Here is a 6862-nt window from a genome sequence, read left to right as displayed (position 1 = left end):
TAAATTCCACACATGAAGAAATCATATGGCATTTGTCTTTCTCTGAGTGATTATTTCACTTACCATCATACTCTAGCTCCACCCATGTTGCTGCAAATGGGAAGATTTTGGTAACTTTTATGGCCAAATAATATTTTATTATGGGTACATACCACACCTTTTTTTTTTCTGTATTCCTCTATCTATGGACACTTGGGTTGCCTCTGTACATTGACTAATGTAAATAATATTGCAGTAAATACTGGGGTGCATGTGGCTTTTCATTTTAGTGTTTTCACAGTCTTCGGGTAAATAGTGGAATTACTGGATCATACTGGATCCATTACTGGATCATATGGTAAATCTGTTTCTAATTTTTTGAAGCACCTCCATACTGTTTCCCACCATGGCTGCGCCAGTTTGCATCCCACCAAGTGTACAAGAGTTCCTTTTACTTTGCTTCCTCTGCAACACTTGTTTCTTACGTGTTTTGAATTTAGTCAATGGGACAGGTGTGAGATAATATCTCATTGTGTTTTGGATATGCATTTCCCTGATGATGAGAGATGTTGAACATTTTTTCCTGTGTCTATTGGCTCATCTGAATGTCTTCTTTAGAGAAATGTCTACTCATGTCTTCTACCCATCTCTTAATTGGATTAAATTATTATATATAATAATATGTATTATATGTAATATAATATATATTGTATGTAATATACTATATAATACATAATATATAATATATTTTATATACACACATAAATAAATGTACAAATGTATAACTATACACACAAATATAGATACTTATATACATAAATACAGGTATATATGTGTGTGTGTGTGTATATATATATACACACACATTAAAAGAATATATATATATATTCTTCTTTATCCATCTTGGCTTTTTCCATATTTTGGCTATTGTGGACATTATTGCCATAAACTCTGGGGTGCACGTGTCCCTCCAAATCACTGTGTTTGCATCCTTTGGTTAAATACCTAGTAGTGCAATGGCTCCGTCTCAGGGTAACTCTAACTTTAATGTCTTGTGGAACCACCATATTGTCTCCCAGAGTGGCTGTACCAATTTGCATTTCCACCAAGAACATAAGAGGGTTCCCCTTTCTCTGCATCCTTGCCAACATCTGTTGTTTCCTGACTTGTTAATTTTAGCCATTCTGACTGGTGTGAGCTGGTGTCTCGTTGTGGTTTTGATTTGTATTTCCCTGGTGGTCAGTGTTGTGGAGTGTTTTCTCATGTGTCTATTGGCCAATTATATGTCTTCATTGGAGAAATGTCTATTCATATCTTATGCCTGTTTCTTGTCTGAATTATTTGATTTTTGGGTCTTGAGTTTGATAAGTTCTTTATAGATCTTGGATACTAGCCCTTTATCTGAGATGACATTTACAAATATCTGCTCCCATTTTGTAGATTGTCTTTTGGTTTTGTTGACTGTTTCCATTGCTGTGCAAAAGCTTTTTATCTTGATGAAGTCCCAATAGTTCATTTTTGCTTTTGTTTCCTTTGCCTCCATTTTTTACTGCTTCTCAGTAATAGCATTTTTAAATTTTAGCCTGATGATATTTTAGTTATTTTATTATTTTATTTCTATAAGGGATTCTCTACTATATTCCATACTTTTTACAAGCCTCACTCTTATCTTATAAATATTGTTTTGAATTCTAGTTCTGACATCTTACTTATATCCATATTGATTAAATCCCTGGCCATGTATACTGCCTCTTGTTCTTTCTTTTGGGGCGAGTTTCTCTGTCTTGTCATTATGTCCAGAACAGAATAGATGAAAGGGAAAGAAAAGACAAAACTAGCAACAATAACACCACAAAATACAAACAAAACTAACCAGAAGGAAAAATAAACAAAGCAAAATAAGAAAGAAACTGAGGGTTTTAGAGGGGAGGGGAGTGAAGGGATGGGTGAGCTTGGGCATGGGTATTAAGGAGGGCACAGACTGCATAAAGCAGTGGGTGCTACACCAACACTAATGATGTACTGTATGGTGACTAACATAACATAATGAAAGAAAAAGGAGGGGGGGAAAAGGAGAGGAAAAAAGAAAAAAATCAAACAAGCAGTAAAACAGAACAAAACAATAAATTAACCTTGGGTGTATTTTGGTCTGTTTGTTAAAGCAACTAGATCCCAAAATAAGAAAGAAAGAAAAACGTATATATATATCCAAAAATAAAATAAAATAAAATGAGAATAATATATATTTTTCTATATAGATGTTTATATATATATATATAAATATATATTGTTTATATATGTTTATGTATATGTTTATATATAAACATGTATATCATATATAAATATATATAGTATATGTATAGTATACATGTATAGTATACATAGTATATGTATAGTATATGTATAGTATAAGCAAAACAAAAATTTAAAACTTTTAAAAAAAAGGATAAAAATAAGAAAACAGTTGAAAAAATAAAAATAAAAGACTAAAGGATGATTTAGAAAAGCACGGATGCTGTTGTCCCCAAGACCCGGAGTTTTGCAGTTCTCTAAGATTGGTACACTTGGTCCTAGTGAGTTGTTCCTGCTGGTCTTCTGGGAGAGGGGCCTGTCGAACTGATTCTCAGGTGTCTTTGCCTGGTGGAATTGCACCCCCTTGCCAGGGAGCCAGGTTCAGTGTAACTGGCTTCAGATTGCACTTTGTGCTGCCATTTTTTTCACAGAAGGATTTCAGGACCTTCTTTCAGTGGGGGAGATGAAGATGACAGTGCCCCAATCCCTAGCCCAGCAGCTGGAAGTTCAGCACCCTCCTGGCTCTTCAGTGAGCCCTCGAAGAAGAGCCGTCCGTCCCCTGTCTCCCTGGTGTCTGTTGGATCCGTGTAGTCACCCAGCTTTTGACCAAGCATTTTTACCTCAGGCCCGAGACCCAGTTTCCAGTCTCCAAACATTACAGATGCCTTTGGCCTGGATCTGTGCCTTTCCTCCCAGGGGAAGGAGGCTTTTTTGCCATGTTTCTGCCTTTCGGTGGGTCTCTGCCTGGAGAGCAGCCATGCGACCAAGCAGGGGTTCACAGTTTATGGCAAAGTCCAGCAAAAAGCCAGTGCCTAGACTTGCAGTTTTCAGCCAGCCTCAGATGCTTAGGAACTGTGTCACATGCAAACACCCCTGTCCTTTTTGTGACCTAAGGGCTCCTGAGACCACACTACCCCACCTCAGATTCCACCCCCGTTCAGCACCTGAGTACCTTTAAACCAGGGACATCCCGAGTGCAGTCGACTTCTAAAAGTTCTGATTCTGTGCTCCTCTGCTTTTAATACTTTCTGGGTAGCCACCGTAAGCACGCTCCCCCCCACCCCGCAGTTTACATTGTGATCTATTAACCCAGATTCATTTCTCTGCACCTCTTACCTTGCAAAAAGTGGTCACTTGCCTATTTGTAGAATTGCAGGAATTCTTTTCTCAGATCTCCTGTTCATTTTGCAGGTGTTCAGAATGATTCTATAACTAGCTGGATTCCAAGGAACACATGAATTAGGGACCTCTCTCCTCCAGCATCTTAACTCCTCCACAGAAGCATTTTACTTTAATGTAGTCCTTTTTTTTTATTGTGTCATGTTAGTCATCATAAAATACATCACTACTTTTTTTTCATTTTTTTAATTTATTTTCAGCATAACAGTATTCATTGTTTTTGTGCCACACCCAGTGCTCCATGCAGTCCGTGCCCTCTCTAATACCCACCACCTGGTTCCCCCAACCTCCCACCACCCCACCTCTTCAAACCCTTCTAAGTCAAGCAGAGAAAGTCAATTATCATATGGTTTCACTTATTTGTGGAGCATAACAAATAGCGTAGAGGACATGGGGAGTTAGGAGAAGGCAGTTGGGGGAAATAGGAAGGGGAGGTGAACAATGAGAGACTATGGACTCTGAAAAACATCACTAGTTTTTGATGCAGTGTGTCCTAATAGTTTATTTTCACTTTTGTTTCCTTTGCCTCTGGAGACATATCTAGAAAAAATGCTGTTGTGACCAGTGTCAGAGTCTTTATTGTCTGTGCTCTCTTCTAGGATTTTTATGATTTCAGGTCTCACATTTAGGTTCTTTTTTTTTAATTTTTTATTTCTTTTCAGCATAACAGTATTCATTGTTTTTGCACCACACCCAGTGCTCCATGCAATCCGTGCCCTCTCTAATACCCACCACCTGGTTCTCCCAACCTCCCACCCCCCAACCTTTCAAAACCCTCAGATTGTTTTTCAGAGTCCATAGTCTCTCATGGTTCACCTCCCCTTCCAATTTCCCTCAACTCCCTTCTCCTCTCCATCTCCCCTTGTCCTCCATGTTATTTGTTATGCTCTACAAATAAGTGAAACCATATGATAATTGACTCTCTCTGCTTGACTTATTTCACTCAGCGTAATCTCTTCCAGTTCTGTCCATGTTGCTACAAAAGTTGGGTATTCATCCTTTCTGATGGAGGCATAATACTCCATAGTGTATATGGACCACATCTTCCTTATCCATTCGTCCGTTGAAGGGCATCTTGTTTCTTTCCACAGTTTGGCAACCATGGCCATTGCTGCTATAAACATTGGGGTACAGATGGCCCTTCTTTTCACTACATCTGTATCTCTGGGGTAAATAGACAATAGTGCAATTGCAGGGTCATAGGGAAGCTCTATTTTTAATTTCTTGAGGAATCTCCACACTGTTTTCCAAAGTGGCTGCACCAACTTACATTCCCACCAATAGTGTAAGAGGATTCCCCTTTCTCCACATCATCTCCAACACATGTTGTTTCCTGTCTTGCTTATTTTGGCCATTCTAACTGGTGTAAGGTGCTATCTCAATGTGGTTTTAATTTGAATCTCCCCAATGGCTAGTGATGATGAACATTTTTTCATGTGTCTGATAGCCATTTGTATGTCTTCATATCTTCTGCCCATTTTTTGATATGATTGTCTGTTTTGTGTGTGTTGAGTTTGAGGAGTTCTTTATAGATCCTGGATATCAATCTTTTGTCTGTACTGTCATTTGCAAATATCTTCTCCCATTCCGTGGGTTGCCTCTTTGGTTTTTTGACTGTTTCCTTTGCTGTGCAGAAGCTTTGATCTTGATAAAGTCCCAAAAGTTCATCTTCGCTTTTGTTTCCTTTGCCTTTGGAGACATATCTTGAAAGAAGTTGCTGTGGCTGATATCGAAGAGGTTGCTGCCTATGTTCTCCTCTAGGATTCTGATGGATTCCTGTCTCACAATGTTTATTCTTCCGATCCAAGAGCATGGAATGGTCTTCCATCTTTTTGTGTCTTCTTCACAAAAAGATGGAAGACCATTCCATGCTCTTGGATCGGAAGAATAAACATTGTTAAAATGTCTATACTGCCTAGAGCAATCTATACTTTTAATGCCATTCCAATCAAAATTCCACCGGTATTTTTCAAAGAGCTGGAACAAATAATCCTAAAATTTGTATGGAATCAGAAGAGACCCCGAATCGCTAAGGAAATGTTGAAAAACTAAAATAAAACTGGGGGCATCACATTACCTGATTTCAAGCTTTACTACAAAGCTGTGATCACCAAGACAGCATGGTACTGGCATAAAAACAGACACATAGACAAGTGGAACAGAGTAGAAAGCCCAGATATGGACCCTCAACTCTATGGGCAAGTAATCTTCGACAAAACAGGAAAAAATATACAGTGGAAAAAAGACAGTCTCTTCAATAAATGGTGGGGGGAAACTGGACAGCTATATGCAGAAGAATGAAACTCAACCATTCTCTTACACCATACATAAACTCACATTTAGGTTCTTGATCCACTTTGAGTTTATGTTTGTGTATGGTGTAAGAAAGCCATCTAGTTTCTTTATTTTGCATGTGCTGTCCCATTTTCCCAACATCATTTGTTGAAGAAACTTGCTATTTCCCATTGTATATTCTTCCCTCCTTTGTCAAAGTTTAATTGACCATAAAATCATGAGTTTATTTCTGGGCTTTCTGCTCTGTTCCATTGATCCCCGTCTATTTTTGTGCCACTTCTGTACTATTTTGACTATTGCAGCTTTGTAGTATAAATTGAAATCTGGAACTGTGATACATCCAGCTTTGTTTTTCTTTTTCAAGATTCCTTTGCCATTCAAAGTATTTTGTGGTTCCATACAAATTTTAGAATTGTTCACTCTAGTAGTATGAAAAATGTTGTTGGTATTGTGATAAGCATTCTCTTAAATCTGTAGATTGCTTTGGGTACTAGGAACAAGTTAATGATATTTATTCTTCTAAACCATTAGCATGGAATATTTTTCCATTTCCTTGTGTCACCCTTTTTTTTTTTATCAATATTTTACAGTTTCCAGAGAACAAGTCTTTCACCTCTTTGGTTAAGTGTATTCCTAGATATTGCATTATTTTGGTGCAATTGAAATGGGATGGTTTTCCTAATTTCTCTTTACACTGCTTCACATCAGAAGTACAGAATGTGTACTCTGATGTTTTAGGATGGAATGTCCCAAATATATCATTTGATCTATCTGGTTCAGTATGGCATTCAATGTCACTGTTTCCTTGTTAGTTTTCTGCTTGGGTGATCTGTTCATTGATGTAAACAGGCTGTTAAAGTCTCCTATTATCACTGCAATTCTACTGATTATGTCCTTTATGTGTGTTACTAGCTGCTTTATGTATCTGGGTGCTCCCATTTGTGGTGCATAAGTATTTACAATTGTTATATCTTCTTGTTAGTTTGTCCCCCTTATTATTATATGGTGTCCTTCTTTGCCTCTTGTTATAGTCTTTCTGTTAACAGATCTTGTCCAGTACAAGTATTGCTATCTTGGCTTTCATTTCACGTTCATTTGCTTGAGATGTTTCACTACT

The sequence above is a fragment of the Lontra canadensis genome, unplaced genomic scaffold (genome assembly GCF_010015895.1).
Source record: "Lontra canadensis isolate GAN:19392208 unplaced genomic scaffold, GSC_riverotter_1.0 scaffold168, whole genome shotgun sequence".
NCBI classification, from domain to species: domain Eukaryota; kingdom Metazoa; phylum Chordata; class Mammalia; order Carnivora; family Mustelidae; genus Lontra; species Lontra canadensis.
The sequence above is the reverse complement of the archived record's forward strand: the minus strand, read 5'-3'. Positions refer to the sequence as shown.